Here is a 16,318-nt window from a genome sequence, read left to right on the forward strand (position 1 = left end):
CCCCCCGCCGTGAAGTTTGACAGACTCTGACGCTACTACTATTACTACTACCACCATTTCAGATCAGATTGAATATGAAGAAAACTATACCTAGGTACATCATAGAAAAACTGCTGAAAACCAAAGAAAAAGAGAAAATCTTGAAAGAAGCCAGAGAAAAATGATGTATTGCATACGGAGAATTGTGATGGTTAAGATCATGTGTCAACTTGGCTGGGCCATGATTCTCAGTGTTTTGGCAGTCATATAGTGTTGTGATCATTTCCCTGTTGAGATTTGATATGTGATCACCCTCATGATAGTATCTACTGTGAGTAGTCAATCAGTTGAAAGAAAGTTTCCTTGGCGTGTGGCCTGCAGCAAATATAAGCAGACATTCTGGCAAGGCTTGTGGGCTTTTGTCATTCTGGGTTCTGCAGCTGGCTCCTGTTCATCTGACCTCCAGTTCTTGGGACTTGAGCTAGCAGCTTACCTGTGATCTTACCTGTCGATCTTGGGATTCACAGATCTTCATAGCCTGTGAGCAAAAGCCCTGTTCTCCAACCTGCCAATTTTGGGTTTGCCAGCCCCTTCCGCTATGTGAGTCAGGAGAAGCCTCTATCCTGATCCATGGACTTGAGATGTTCCAGCCTCTACAACCACATGAGCCATTTCCTTGATATAAATCTCTGCATATATATTTCTATGCTTTACTGGTTTTGCTTCTCTAGAGAACCCAGCCTAAGACAAGGATCAAAATTTCTAACTGTTCCTTAGAAACAATGGTGGCCATAAGACAATAGAATACCATCTTTAAGGCATTGAAAGAAAGAAAAAAAAATGCTGAAAGTAATAAAGTAAACCCAAAACTTTATATCAAGTGAAAGCTCCTTCAGGAACGAAGGTGACCCAAAAACATTATGCTAAGTGAAAGAAGCTAGACACGGGACACTATATATTGTATGATTATATTTATGTGAAATATCCAGAAAAGGCAAATTTGTAGAGACAGAAGGTAGATTAGTGGTTGCTTGGGCTGGGAGTAGGGACAGAGATTAACTGCAAATGAGAAAAGAGAGGCTATGGGGAAGAAGAAATATTCTGAGAGTCATTTACGGTAATGGTTGTGCCACTGAGTAAAAAAAAAAAAAAAGCTACTAAAATTCACTGAATTCTACACCTAATTGGATGACTTTATGATATGTAAAATATACTTCAATAAAGTTGTTTAAAAAAAGGATGAAAGTGAAATAAATAGAAATCTTCAGATAAAAGAAAACATAGAATTCATCACCACCAAAACTTCATTACAAGATATACTAAAGGAAGTTCTTCAGGCTGAAGGAAAATGATACCAGAGAGAAAGTTAGGTCCTCAGGAACAAACAAAACACATCGGAAATGGCAAACATCCAAGATTACTTTTTTCTCTTAATTTCTTTAAAATGCATGTGACTGCTTAAAACAAAAACTGTCACCCTATCTTATGGGTTTGTTAATGTATATAGATGTAATACATACGGCAGCTACAGCATAAAGGACTTGAGGATGATAAATGGGGTTACAGAGTTGAAAGGTTTTTACATTAACATGAAGTGATACAATAAAATCAATAACTATTCATACTTAGAAGTTCTTCATGTAGGGATCTCAGTTCCACCCCTCTGTCTTTTGCAAGCCTAACACATCTCCTGTCACCACTTGAGCACTAAAACCTAAATGCCTAGATTACAGAGTTACAACCGTCCCTGGACCAGCCACAGTGTAAGCATATGCAGTTACCCTTCTGGTTTTTAGTTCTCTCTTGGTTTGGCAGGCCTGAGGATTTCTCGGGAGCTCAGCTATGCATTTAAAAGGCTGTCTGTTATATTTTAGCCATAATTTTAGGAGTTTATAGTAAAAGGGTTTTCAGGCATTCTAGCCTCCACATTGCTGGAAACAGAAGTCAGCCTGGGATCTTAACCACTGCACAATACCATTTCTTCCTCCGCTGAAAAGCATCCAATGGTTCACCAAATCCTTTACATTCTTGCCTCAGTTTTTCAACATTACTCACGATTCCCATCATCAAACCTAAAACTGGGTTACCCAAAATTGTCCAGTTAATTTATTTTCTAAATGGTGATTTAAAAAAAAAAAATTTTATTTTGAAATAACTACAGATTCACAAGAAGCTGCAAAGATAGTATAGAGATGTCTCATGTACCCGTCACCCAATTCCCCCCATCTTAGTTATCTAGTGCTGCTATAACAGAAATACTACAAGTGGATGGCTTTAACAAAGAGAAATTTATTTCCTCACAGTAAAGTAGGCTAAAAGTCCAAATTCAGGGCATCAACTCCAGGGGAAGGCTTTCTCTCTCTGTCGGCCTTCTCATCAATCTTCCTCTGGAGTAGGAGCTTCTCCATGCAGGGATCCCAGGTCCAAAGGACACACTCTGCTCCTGGCACTGCTTTCTTGGGGTATGAGGTCTCCTCTCTCTGCTAGTTTCCCTTTCCTTTTATTTCTTGAGAGATAAAGGTGGTGCAGGCCACACCCCAGGGAAATGTCCTTTACATTAGATCAGAGATGTGACCTGGTAAGGATGTTACAATCTCACCCTAATTCTCTTTAACATAAAATTACAATCACAAAATGGAGGACAACCACAGAATACTGGGAATCATGGCCTAACCAAGTTGACACACATTTTTGGGGGAACATAATTCAATCCATGACACCCTCCCAATGGTTATATCTTATGTAACTACAGTGCATTATCAAAACCAGGAAACTAACATTGGTAAAATGTGTAAGCATAGTTCCAAGTCATTTTATCACATGTGGAGATTTATGTAACCACCACCATAATCAAGATACAGAACTGTTCCATCACCAAGAATCTTTATGCTACCCCTTTATAGTCACAATCATACACTTCTCACCATCCCTGATCAAATGGGGACATTTTTGATCGTGAAAAGGGGTTCTATTAACAATTCTTCTAGGAAAAAAGTATAAACTGGAGCTGACTCAGGAAGATCAAGATGTATGGTTGCCCTAGCCATTCTCCTTTTCTCCCTTGTGGTGTGATAGATCACTTTTGTGTGGCCTTTCTAGCCATGGTCTTGTAACTCCCACCCACTGTGTGATGGGGTAATTGTGACCCATCAAAGGGATTGGTCAGTTTTTGCCCTCCCACTGGGCTTGAGGTGAGCCATCCCAGAGACAGGGAAGAGAGGACACCACCATCACCAAGGAAGAACAGCCAGGAGCCAGCATGTTCTTTGGACCCAGGATCCCTGAGATGAGGAGCTCCTAGAAGCAGGAAACAGAGACAGAGAGAGAGCTGTAACCCTGAAGATCCTGAAAAGCGGTAGAAGGAGACACCTGGCAGAAGAGACCTGGCAGCAGGTGGTGGGCTTCCTGGCCCATGGAGAGAGGAAGCTGACCACCTTTGGACACAGGCCTAGGGCTAGGGAGAGGCATGCCAGTGAGCATGGCTGGGAAGAGGCTGTCCTGATGGAAGAACTGTATCCTGAGTGTTCCTGAGCCTGAATTGTAACCTGTTACTTCCCTAATAAACCCCATAATTTTGACTATAGTCTGTGAGTTCTGGGTGGCCATTGAAATAAATTATCGAACCCAGCAGAGAGGTAAAGAGTGCTGTGGGAGGGATGGTTGGTGTGAGAATTGGTAAAGATGGCAGAGAGAGGAGGCACATCTGACCTCCATCTCATAGGAATCAGCCTTGGGCTGTTCATTTTGATTCTCCTTCCCCAATGTGAAATTAGAGGAGGTCAGACACTGCCCCCACACCATTTTTACATCCCTGTATATAGTAAGCACAATATTTATATCGATATTTATGTGCATATACATATATGTGTACATATATATACATATAAATAAATACATATGTACTTTTTAAATTAAAATTTCATTTCATTTACTTTACAGAATAATCTATTTTGAATATATTAACACTAACAACATTTTTGAATGTTATTCCCTAGTTTAAGGAACTCTGGTGGGGCAGTGGTTAAGTGCTTGGCTGCTAACCGAAGGGGCGGGGATTCAAACTTACCAACCACTCTGTGGAAGAAAGATGTGGCAGTCTGCTTCTGCAAACACTAATAGCTCTGGAAACTCTATGGGTCAGATCTACTGTCCTATAGGGTCACTATGAGTTGGAATTGACTCAATGACAATGGATTTGGTTTTATTCCCTAGTTTATGAAAAAATGCAGTTTTATAAAGTTGGTTGTGAAGTAAATTCTCACAAAATAAATGCTAATTTTCCAATGACTTCCTATCTGACAACAGATTTTGTTCTTATCCAGCACTCCCCTAAACATGTCTGCACTCCCCTCTGTGTCTGAGTCATGCTCACTCCCAGAAGCCCCCGGCTCCATTTATCTTGGGCATCAATACCAACTCTAGTGTTGGTCTGCATGGCTGATACCGATGATGATGTTTTGCTCCACATTTGAGGAAATCCCCTTTGTTAGATTAGTAAGTATACTTGTCTAAATCTATCAACCAGCTTTCAGCAAAATGATAACATCAACTATCTCATAACCTAAATCAACAAACATGTGCTGAAAACAATAGATACACAGCATTTACCATGGGTCAGGCATTGTTCTAAGTCCTGTGAGGCAGAGTCTATTTTTTACTCCCATTTTATATGTTACAGCACAGAGTTAAGTCTCTTGTCCCAAATCACACAGCTTAAAAAGTAGTAGAGCTGGCATTCAAAACCAGGCCATCTAGCTCCAGAGTCTTGTCTATTAACTGCTTACCTATATTATTAACACTTAACCCCAACCTTACTCAGCAGCCTGGAATGGATTTGATGCTCTCGACCAAACCTTTCATATCACGTACTGAATTCTTTATTTTGATGTATGACTGGTCAGCAGGAACACATAATCAAACATCAAGTAGGTTTTCTGGAAAAGGCATATGAGTGGATCGCTCCCAAGTCCTCGCATATTTGACAATGATTTTCTGTTGCTTTTACAAGGGAATAACAACTTGCCTGATGTAGAACTCTTGGGTCTTTTCTTATTGCTTCCAAAGGTCTTAGAGTAGCCCAATTTTTTCCTTGTTTAGGTGAGCTTCCTTCTTCTTTGTGGACTCTCTGTTAACCATTGAAGTTCAGTAAATTTCCCTCCTCTGTTTTTCTCCTAGTCAATGTCTAATACTTTTGAAGTTTCTGCTTAAAGTCAAGACATGCCCAGACTGGAGGCTTGGCTAGCTGTCCCCAGCCCCTCCCCAGCGTGTGTGTGCCAAGCACCCTGCTCCTTTCCCATTATAACACTCAGTAGTTATTACAATAATGCACTGAATATCAGTCTTCCCCAGTAACTGTGAGTTTCTTGAGGACAAGCTCTATTTCCAAATTGTTTTTCTTGTGTCTCTAGCACAGTGCCTGAATTGCCGACCTTTATGGTTAGCAGCCAAGCTCTTAAACACTGCGCCTCCAGGGCCTCGGATAAAGTAAGAGCTGAGTAAATACTTGTTGAACTGAATTTAACCTCTCATTCTCTATGAATTTTTCTTGGAACATTCTGAGCCCTTTCTGCAAATCAATGATTCTTTAATTTCAGATACATTTTCTTCTAACTTGTTTTAATAATTTTTGTCTTCTATTTGTTCCATTGTCTATTTGAAGATCATCGACCATAGTGCATTGTGTCTCCATTGTCTCTTTTCCATAGCTGTTAACCTTGTTCACATTGTTTTGCCCTTTGGCCTTTACTTCTGTATTCTATGTAATTTTTCCAAGCCTTCCCTCATATCACTATGTCACTAATTTTGGACAGTGATGGTTCTATTCCTTGCTAGTTCCAGTGGGTTCTAAGTTCTTCAATAATATTATTATCACCAGTTTCTTGCCTTAATTATGCCACTTCCCTTTTATTTTCACTCTTTATTATCTCACCTTTCTTCTCTTGTTTCATAAAGTCCATTTTCTCAAATCCTCCTTAATAGTACAAGAGAAGTTGCTAAGAAATCGTTTTGTGTTTACTGGAGTAAATATTTGTCCAAAATGGGCTCTTTCTTTGCCACATTCCTTTCCTTCTTCTTGTGGAAGGAGAAAGCAGAATTTTTGCATAGGTCTCATTTAAGTGTCATTTTTTTCCCCCCTTGGTTCTCATCCTTTGGCTCAGATCAAGTCTATCTGGACTGTTATTCCCCAGATAATTTTTTTTTTTTTTTAATATAAGTGTATTCTCTGTAGACCCCATCCTTCCTATTTCCTGGGCACTGTCTGAATCCTCTCCTTATACCAAGACCTAGAGAGATGGATGTCCATGATTTGCTCAGTCCTCCGGCCTCCTGGGTGAGATGAGAAGGAAGAGGAGCTGGGCCTTGGGCAGTCCCCAGCCACATCCTAAACTTTAGGCACTCACACTTTATAATTGTGTTCACAGTTCTGTACCAGGGTGCTCTCTTGGGTCAGATGTATGTCCAGCCTATGTGGATTGCTGCCGTCAGAGTATACTAGTCATGTTGATGTGAAGGTCTTCCTTCATTTATCTATTGCTGCCTAACAAACAACTCCAAAAAGCAGCACCTTAAAACAATAACATGTTGATTGCTCCCAATTCTGTGATCAGGAATGAATGCAGAGTTCAGTGGGGATGGCTGGTTTCTGCTCCATGTGGTGTGACTGGGCTAGAGGATCCAAGATGGCCTCACTCACAGGTCTGGCTGTCAGCTGGGACATCAAGGTTTTCCTCTATGTGGCCTCTCTCTCTTCATGAGGTCTCTTATTCTCCAGGGTTTCTCTCTCTACCTGGCCTCTCCTCCCAGCAAGACAGCCTGGATTTCTTTACATTGCAGTTGGGTTTTTAGAGAATGAATGGAACACTGCTAGGTGTCAAAACATCTAGGCCTGGGACTGGCCCAGTATCACTTCTACTACATACTATTGGACAAAGCAAGTCACAGGCCATCCCGAATTCAAGGAGACCCTGCTTCTTGATGTGAGGAGCAGCACGTGCATTGAGGGATGGGAGAATTACTGATGGTCATCTGCAAAGACAAACTCCCAATGCTCTTTGTTTGCTGCTCATATTCCTTGCTAATTCCTTGGAGATTACTTCCTGTCCCTTCCATGGGGGCAAATAAAGAATAATGGTGTCATTACAGGTTTGTCTGACCTAGACTTCTAGATGCTATTTCTTGTTATGGGAGAAGGAGCCCCGAGAAGGCTAGTCTTTATCTTTCTCTGGCCCAGTTACACCACTTGGGCCCTTGAATTGGGAAGTATCAAATGTGGTTTCTCAAATTTTCCTACATTAGTTCACATCATACAAAACTGCTTTATCTGGAAAGTGACGCTTTCTATAAACTCCAAGCCTCTTCCTGTGCTTTGGTCTTCTTTGCTCTGAATCTGGAAGATGCCTGTTAATTTTGGTAGAATGTAGTTGGGACCAGGCCCTAGTTTTAGCATTCATGTTCTATTCTTTGCTCTTTTCCCTTCCTTTTGATTATTTTGTCCAGCTCCATGTTCCCCAAATACTGCATAATATACTTTAGTCTCTTCATAAGACCTCAAAGATGTAGGAATGGCAATTCCCATTTCACAGATGTCAGGTCCAAGAAGGCTCAGTCTAGGTTAGAGTAACTCAACCAAGGTCATACAGTGAGTGACAGAGGGGAACTCCAGTTGTCAGGCCCCAACACCCATGCTCCGTCTTACATGCCCCCATACCTCCTGCGCATCTCCTTGTAACTTGGAGTTTGGGAAAGGAGGCGGTCCTGGGCTTCTTCCCAGCTGGTAGCTGTCTGCTCCTCACTCTGCCCTCCACATCATTCTACCCTATCCTTTGGCACAGACCAGCCCAGAGTGGTGACCTTGGGGGATGGCGAGGAATTCTGCCTGGGCTGCACATTCTTTTGCAGCCTTTAGGGAGGGCAGCAAAGAAACCCAATTAGCACTGAGTTTATGTAGGTGGTGGAGGGGGGATGGGGAGATAACAGCTTTTGTCCAGCCCTCTGGTGTCAGGGGAAGCAGACAAAACTTCATTGCTAAACCCTGGGCCATTCTAGGAGGGTGCTAAGACACCAGCAAACTCATTTCATTGACACATAAGCCACTAAAACCAAATATTTTTAAAAATCCATTTTCTCTTGACACACAGAAGTTTGGTTGCTTGGTCTTTCAAAGTAGGCAGCAGCAGAAAAAAAAAAAAAAAAAAAAACGCCAGCTAGTGGACTCTAATACAGATTTAAGCTGTAGTAAAAACTACCATCATATTAAACTTTTCAGTGTTCAGAGCACTTTTACACCAATCTAGTTTTATCTTCACATCAGAAGTCAGTGGGATACGGATTTGAGTAGTATTATCCCCTATTTATAGGTAAGGAAAGGAAGACATTAAGAATGTAAAAGAGTAGCAGAAGGAAACATTAAGAGTTCAGCCCAGACTTCTTATTTGAATTCTGTGCTCTCTCCATCTCAAAAGGCTCCATAACACTGGGAGCAACTATTGTCTGTTTCCTAAATCTCAGCTACTTCACAATTTGAAGTCCCATCATTAACTTTTTTGCTAATCCTTTCCTTGCTGTATCAAAACTACTATCTGAGGCAGGAAAGGTAAGATCACCTTTTCAGTTGAGGACAAGATCACACAGCTAACGTTACAAGTGGCCTAGGCCCCAGTTCTGGCATTTTTCCTTGTATTCCACACAATCCATCTGCCATCTGACAAACCCAACACCTCCAACCCCCATAAAAAAAAAGAAAAGAAAAACCCTCAAATACCTATTTGAATAATTAGAATGGATCATTTTGTGCCTGTTTTCTGTTGTTCATAACAGGTTGTTTCTTCTCATCTATATGAGGAATGTTAACCCACATGCGTAAGAATGAGTTAACATTTATTGGGAATCAACATATGGCAGTTCTTGTTCTAAGTGCTTTATTCTAAGTGCTTTACGTGCATTAACTCATTTAATCCTCACTACTTTTGACCTGACTTCCAGAGACCCCTTGGTCCCAGAGCAGCACCATCTCCCTGCAATCTGACAGAGTGACGATCCATAATGTGAATGATGACCCCTAAGTTAAGCAGTGCACAACCTACTCAAATTTGATTATTTTGGGCATGACCAGCCTGCTGAGCTGTGTCACTGTTACCCCTAGCTCTAGAATGGGGCTGATTTGAGGCCTTCTCTTTTACAAGTAGGGTCGCCCCTTTACTTTTCCTGAACCTGTGAGCTATCTGCATGTTCTATCACCCACTAGTCAACATTCTATAAAAGGATTATTTCTCTTTCTCACAATTTTCTTCCCCGGGTTACTGTCAAAAAGGAAACAAGTTGAAAAATGTCCTGCTACTGGAAGAGGTTTAGTGAGGAATTTAAGGATTCCAGGAAATGGGGGATTCTGAACAAAGTGCTTGGTCTTGGATTAGTAGCATTTATTTGGGGCTTCAAGTGTGCTTGCATGGGTGTTAGGTGCTGTAGACTTTCATGTATTTCTTCCCAGGCATTAGTGAGCTGAAATTGGATAGTACTGGCCGTTTTGAATTGGACAATCATATGGTCTACTATGCCAGAAATGATAAATTGAAGAGGAATGGCATCACTTTGGTCGTCAAAAAGAATATATCAAGATCTACCCTGAAGGACAATGTTGTCAGTGATAGGATAATATCCATGTGCCCACACAAAAGACCAGTTAATATGACTATTATTCAAATTTACATACCAATCACTAATGCCAAAGATGAAGAAATTGAAGATTTTTTACCAACTTCTGTAGGCTGAAATTGATCATACACAAAATCAAAATGTACTAATTACCGGTAATTGGAATGCAAAAGTTGGAAACCAAGAAGAAGGATCAATAGTTGGAAAATACGGCCTTGGTGATAGAAACGACACCAGAGACTACGTGGACCTCGTCAGACAGAACACACAAATCAAATCGACTACATCTGTAGAAAGAAACAATGGGGAAGCTCAATATCATCAGTCAGAACAGGGCCAGGGGCTAATTGCAGAAGAGATCATCAATTGCTCCTAAGCAAGTTCAAGTTAAAGCTCAAGAAAATTAAAACAAGTCCATGAGAGCCAAAGTACAACCTTGAGTATATCCCACTTGAATTTAGACCATCTCAGGAGTAGATCTGACACATTGAACTCTAACGACCAAAGACCAGGCGATTTGTGGGATAACATCAAGGACATCATACCTGAAGAAAGAAAAAAGTCATTAAAAAGAGAGGAAAGAAAGAAAAAAACAAAATAGATGTCAGAGGAGACTCTGAAATGTGCTCTTGAACACAGAGCAGCTAAATCAAATGGAAGAAATGATGACAAAAAGGAACTGAACTGAATATTTCAAAGGGTGCCTTGAGAAGACAAAGTGTTATACTGAAATGTGCAAAGACCTGGAGTTAGAAAACCAAAAGGGAAAAATATGCTCAGCATTTCTCAAGCTAAAAGAACTGAAGAAAAAAATCAAACCTTGAGTTGCAATAGTGAAGGATTTTATGGGCAAAATATTTAATGACACAGGAAGCATCAAAAGAAGATGGAAGGAATACACAGAGTCTCTGTACCAAAAAGAATTGGTTGATATTCAACCATTTCAGGAGGTAGCATATGATCAAGAACCAATGGTATTGAAGGAAGAAGTCCAAGGTGCACTGAAGGCACTGGCAAAAAACAGGGCTGCAGGAATTGACAGAATACCAACTGAGATGTTTTAACAAACAGATATAGCACTGGAGATGCTCACTCATCTATGCCAATATATTTGGAAAAGAGCTACCCAGCCAACCGACTGGAAGAGATCCGTATTTGTGCCAATTCCAAAGAAAGGTGATCTAAAAGAACGCAGACATTATCAAACAATATCATTAATATTAAAAAAACTAAAAAATATATATATATATTTTTTAGTTTTTTTAATATTACACACAGGTAAAATTTTGCTGAAGACAATTGAAAAATCGTTGCAGCAGTACATCAACAGGGAATTGCCAGAAATTCAATCTGGATCCAGAAGAGGACATGGAACAAGGGATATCATTGCTGATGTCAGATGGATCTTGGCTGATAGCCGACAATACCAGAAAGATGTTTATTTGTGTTTTATTGACTATACAAAGGCATTCAACTGTGTGAATCATAGCAAATTATGGATAACATTGTGAAGAATGGGAACTCCAGAACACTTCATTGTGCAGTCATTCGGACAGAACAAGGGTATGCTGCATGGTTTAAAATCAGGAAATGTGTGCATCAGAATTGTAACCTTTCACCATACTTATTCAATCTGTATGCTGAGCAAATAAGCTGAGAAGCTGGACTATATGAAGAAGAATGTAGCATCGGGATTGGAGGAAGATTCATTAACAACCTGCAATATGCAGATGACATAACCTTGGTTGCTGAAATCTAAGAGGACCTGGAGCACTTACTGATGAAGATTAAAGACTATAGCCTTCAATATGGATTACAGCTCAACATAAAACAAAAATCCTTATAACCAGACCAATAAGCAAAATCATGATAAACAGAGAAATTATTGAAGTTGTTAATAATTTCATTTTACTTGGATCCACAATCAATACTCATGGAAGGAGCAGTCGAGAAATCAAATGATGCATTGCATTGGGCAAATCTGCTGCAAAAGACTAGTGTTCAAAAGCAAACATGTCACTTTGAGGACTAAGGTGCACCTGAGCCAAGCCATAGTATTTTCAATCACCTCATATGAATGTGAAAGCTGGACAATGAATAAAGAGCAAAGAAGAAATGATGCCTTTGAATTATGGTGTTGGTGAAGAACACTGAATATACTACGGAGTGCCAGAAGAACAAACACATCTGTCCTAGAAGAAGTATAGCCAAAATACTCCTTAGAAGAGAGTACAGCAAGATTCTGTCTCATGTACTTTGGGCATGCCATTAGGAAGAACCAGTCCCTGGAGAAGGACATTATGCTTGGTAAAGTAGAGGATCAGGGAAAGAGAGGAAGACCCTAAGGAAGATGAACTGACCCAGTGGCTGCAACGATGGGCTCAAGCATAGCAATCATTTATGAGGATGGTGCAGGACCTGGCGGTGTTTTCGTTCTGTTGTACATGGAGTTGCTATGAGTTGGAACAGACCCGATGGCACCTAACAAGAACAACAACATACCAGTACCACAGTTTTGTTTACTGTAGCTTTGTAGTAGGTCTTCAAATCAAAAAGTTTGAGTCTTCCTACTTTTTTTAGAAAACCAAAAGGAAAAAATATGCTCGGTAGTTCTCAAGTTGAAACAACTGAAGAAAAAATTTAAGCTTCGAGTTGCAGTATTAAAGGATTCTATGTGCAAAATAAGGCAGCCTGGTGGTGCAGTAGTTAAAGAGATCACATGCTAACCGAAAGGTTCACGGTTCAAAACCACCAGCAGCTCGTCAGAAGAAAGGTGTGGCTGTCTCCTGTAGATATTTATAGCCTTGGAAACCCTATGGGGTCGCTATGAGTCAGAATCAACTTGATAGTAGTGGGTTTGGTTTTGGAGACGTGCAAAATATTGAATGATGCAAGAAGCATCAAAGGAAGATTGAAGGAATACAGAGTCACTGTGCCAAAAAGAATTGGTTGACATTCAACCATTTACATCTTTATAGCAGTACCACAGTTTTGAGTACTGTTGCTTTGTAGTATGTCTTGAAATTGGAAAGTATGAATCCTACTACTTTGTTCTTTGCAAGGTTCTTTTGGCTATTTGAGGCCTCTTGTAACTCCATATGAATTTGGGAATCTACTTATCCATTTCTGCAAAAAAGGCTGTTGGAATTTTGGCAGAGATTACATCGATCTGTAGATCACTCTGGGTAATACTGATATCTTAACAATATTAAGTCTTCCAATCCATGAATATGAGATTTATTTCCAATTTTTTAGGACTTTATTTTCTTTTAGCAAAGTTTTATAATGTTCAGTGTACAAGTCTCTCACCTCCCTGGTTAAATTTATTCCTAGGTATTTTATTCTTTTAGAATGTGATTATAAACAGAATTTTTTTCTTTAATTTCCTTTTCAGATTATTCATCGCTTGTATGTAGAAACACAACTGATTTTTGTGTTGACATTGTACCCTGCAACTTTACTGAATTCACTTATTAGCTCCAGTAGCTTTCTTGTGAAATCTTTGGGATTTTTCCATACACAGGATCATGTCATATGTAAATAGGGGTAGTTTTACTTCTTTCTTTCTGATTTGGATGCCTTTTATTTATTTTCTTGCCCACTTGCTCTGGCTAGAACTTCTAGTACAATGTGGTCAAAGCAAACATCCTTGTCTTGTTCCTGGTCTTAGTGGGAAATCTGTCACCACTGAGTATGTTGTTCGCTATGGGTTTTTCATAAATACCTTTTACCATATCGAGGAATTTCCCTTCTATTCTAGTTTGCCGAGTGTTTGTATCATGACAGAGTGTTGGATTTTGTCAAATGACTCTTCTGTATCAATTGAGATGAATGTGTGGGTTTTATTTTCCCTTTGTTCTCTTAATGTGGTGTATTATGTTAACTGATTTTCTTATGTTGAATATAGTATATGCATTCCTGGTAGAAATCCCACCTGGTATTGTTACATAATCCTTTTAATATGCTGTTGTGTTTGGTTTGCTAGTATTTTGTTGAGATTTTTGCATTATTCATAAGGGATATTACCCATTGCCATTGAGTTGATTCCTACTCACAGTGACCCTATAAGAGAGAGTAGAACTGCCACACGGGGTTTCCAAGGAGCAGCTGGTGGATTCGAACTGCTGACCTTTTGCTTAGCAGTTGAGCTCCTAACCACTGCACCACCAGGGCTCCAAAGGACATTAGTCTGTAATTTTCTTTACTTGTGTTGTCTTTATCTGGCTTTGGTATCAAGGTAATGTTGGCCTCGTAGGATGAGGATATGTTTTCTATTTTTTGGAAGAGTTTGAGAAGGATTGGTATTAATTCTCCTTTTAAATGCTTGATAGAATTCACTAGTGAAACCATCTGGTCCTAGACTTTCCTTTGTTGGGAGCATCCGTTATTTTATTTTTAGTTGCCCAACAAGCCATGATATATCTCCCTCCCTGCATTTGTAATTGCTATTTCCTCGGCCTGGGAAGCACTGCCTGCACTTGTTCAGCCATTAAACTCTCCAAACCTCACCTAGAAACTTCCTGATTCTGGGAGCTTCAAGTGGTACAAGAGCTCCTGGGGTGATGGCTCCAGATCTCTGTGCAAACCCCAAAGTGGTCATGGTTCTGAGTTAGCCAGATGTCCCTCTGCTTGACCTTCTCCTTGCCAGGCTAAACTCACCTTGAGGGCATGAGTCCTGTCTGCTGTTTCCCCTGCTGTGCCCTCAACTCCAGCTCCAGGCCTGACACCTGGTGGTAAGCCTTTCTCATGGAGTCAGGCAGCCTTGAGGTTGAGTACAGATTCTGCTATTCAGCATCTGTGGAACCTTGGAAAGTGAATTAACCCCTCAGAGCTTCAATTCCACCACCAGTAAAATAGCAAAATGTCACTTGTCAGAGGGTGGTTGAGGGATTGACTGTTCCCCCTTAAAAAAAAAACTTTATTTGTCCCCATAGCACTCATCACCCTCTGACATATTATACATGAACTTGTTTCTTTGTCTTCCCTCATGAGGATGTAAGCTCCTTGAGGGCAAGGACATTGTAGAATAGGGCCTGGCACCTGGTAGGCTCTTCATAAATATCACTGCATGAATGAATTTCCTGAATAAATACATGTAACAGCTTTTCATGTAGTGCCTGACCCAGTGGCTGCATTTCATAAAGGAGAGCGAGTTCTAGCCATGAACCCTGTGGTTCCTGGAAGACTGTCAACAGAGGACTGAGGAGTGAGTCAATGAAGCAATTGAAGGCACACATGTGAAAAGCATTCCCCAGACTCACAACTTCTTCAGCTGCCATCACTCTGGCCAATTCCTGTTAATGGGAAACACTATTGGGTTGTTTATGTTCTCTTGATAGTTGTATTGACTAGAGGGGAGGAGGTGGAAGAAGGTCAGTTCCATCCAGATCACCTCTGAAGGCTGAAGGGCAGTTCTGAAGAGCGAGTCTTTGCCAACAGGTGGATTGGACACATCCCAACCATGTGGCAAGGCTGCTCAGACCTGGGCTAGACAGAGGCCAAGGGCTATAAAGCTTGAGAAAAAAGGATGGGAAAGGAGTGGGTAATAAGAGGGAGCAATCACCACCAAAAGCTTGCACTCACCACACAATGTACTCCTTGATATCATCCATTCCCCTTCCATGAAGTTCTTTCCACATCACAAAATTTGTCTATATCCAGGCCTCACAGCCCAGCTGTTCATTAAAAGAAATAATGATTTTAATTCTTTCACGTGCATTTTGGACTCTAGTAAAGGCATCTGTTATGTTTTGCAGCCGGAGGGGCCCTGATGAAGTCACAGCACTGGCAACTGATTGGCAATGTCCTTACTGGAGTGCAGTTCTTCCTGCTGCCCCTCACTGCAGCACATTCACCTCCAGGATCAGGCAGACACTCACAAAGGTTTTTGGAAGGAATTGCCTTAATTTGCTGGAATTTGCTGCCCTTACTTACAGCTTCTAACTCACTTGTTTGAAAAATCCAATTAGCCTTACCTACTTTATCTGATAAGACTTTGCCTTTCGACTATTTCCAAAATGTGAACCCTCTCTTACAGTATAAAGAATGGCTTTCACTGCAGAATTCTAAGACTGGATCACAGGTGGTTCTGAAAGCATTTCTGAAAGATACTTTAAAGCAGTGGTTCTCCACCTTGGCCACCACTGGAGTCAACTGGGAAAATTAATAATAATAAAAAGTGTGTATATATATATTCCCTCTGATCTCAACCTCAGATATTCCAGTTTAAGAAGTCTGAAGTGTGGCCTGGTGGTGGTATTTTTGCTCCCCAGGTGATGGTAATGTGCAGCCAAGGTGGAGAACCACTGTTAAACAGTGGCTGAATCACTGGAACTGTAAATCCATCCAGTCTTTGTCTTTTAGAGATGAAATGTAAGGAGCGTGTACTGGGTCCTTGAGTCAGATGGTGTTCGGTGCTTTCCTGCACATTGTGTTTTTCATGAATTTCCAAAATCTTCATCGCATAAAGATCCTGATGCTGATAAAGAACACATGGCTTGCCCAAGATCTTAGCACCAAAAGGACCAACTCAGTCTCCTTCAACAACATTTGTCAAGCACAGGCTTTGCACCCTCATCAAACTCCTAATTCCCACCCAGAATCCCTTCCACTGAGCCTCGTACCTCATGCAACCCTTCAGTCTAACCCAGAATTGTTTTATTTGGCATGCACAGCACTTTACACTGAA

The 16,318-nt window shown here is 40.7% G+C and overlaps 1 long non-coding RNA gene across 2 annotated transcripts in view; it reads right to left on the reverse strand.

The window, feature by feature from the left end:
- The window catches only part of LOC126072968 (uncharacterized), a 318,089-nt gene that overhangs the window by 194,741 nt on the left and 107,030 nt on the right, over positions 1-16,318 (reverse strand). The window lies entirely within an intron of this gene.

The sequence above is a fragment of the Elephas maximus genome, chromosome 3, assembly GCF_024166365.1.
Source record: "Elephas maximus indicus isolate mEleMax1 chromosome 3, mEleMax1 primary haplotype, whole genome shotgun sequence".
Taxonomy (NCBI): Eukaryota; Metazoa; Chordata; class Mammalia; order Proboscidea; family Elephantidae; genus Elephas; species Elephas maximus.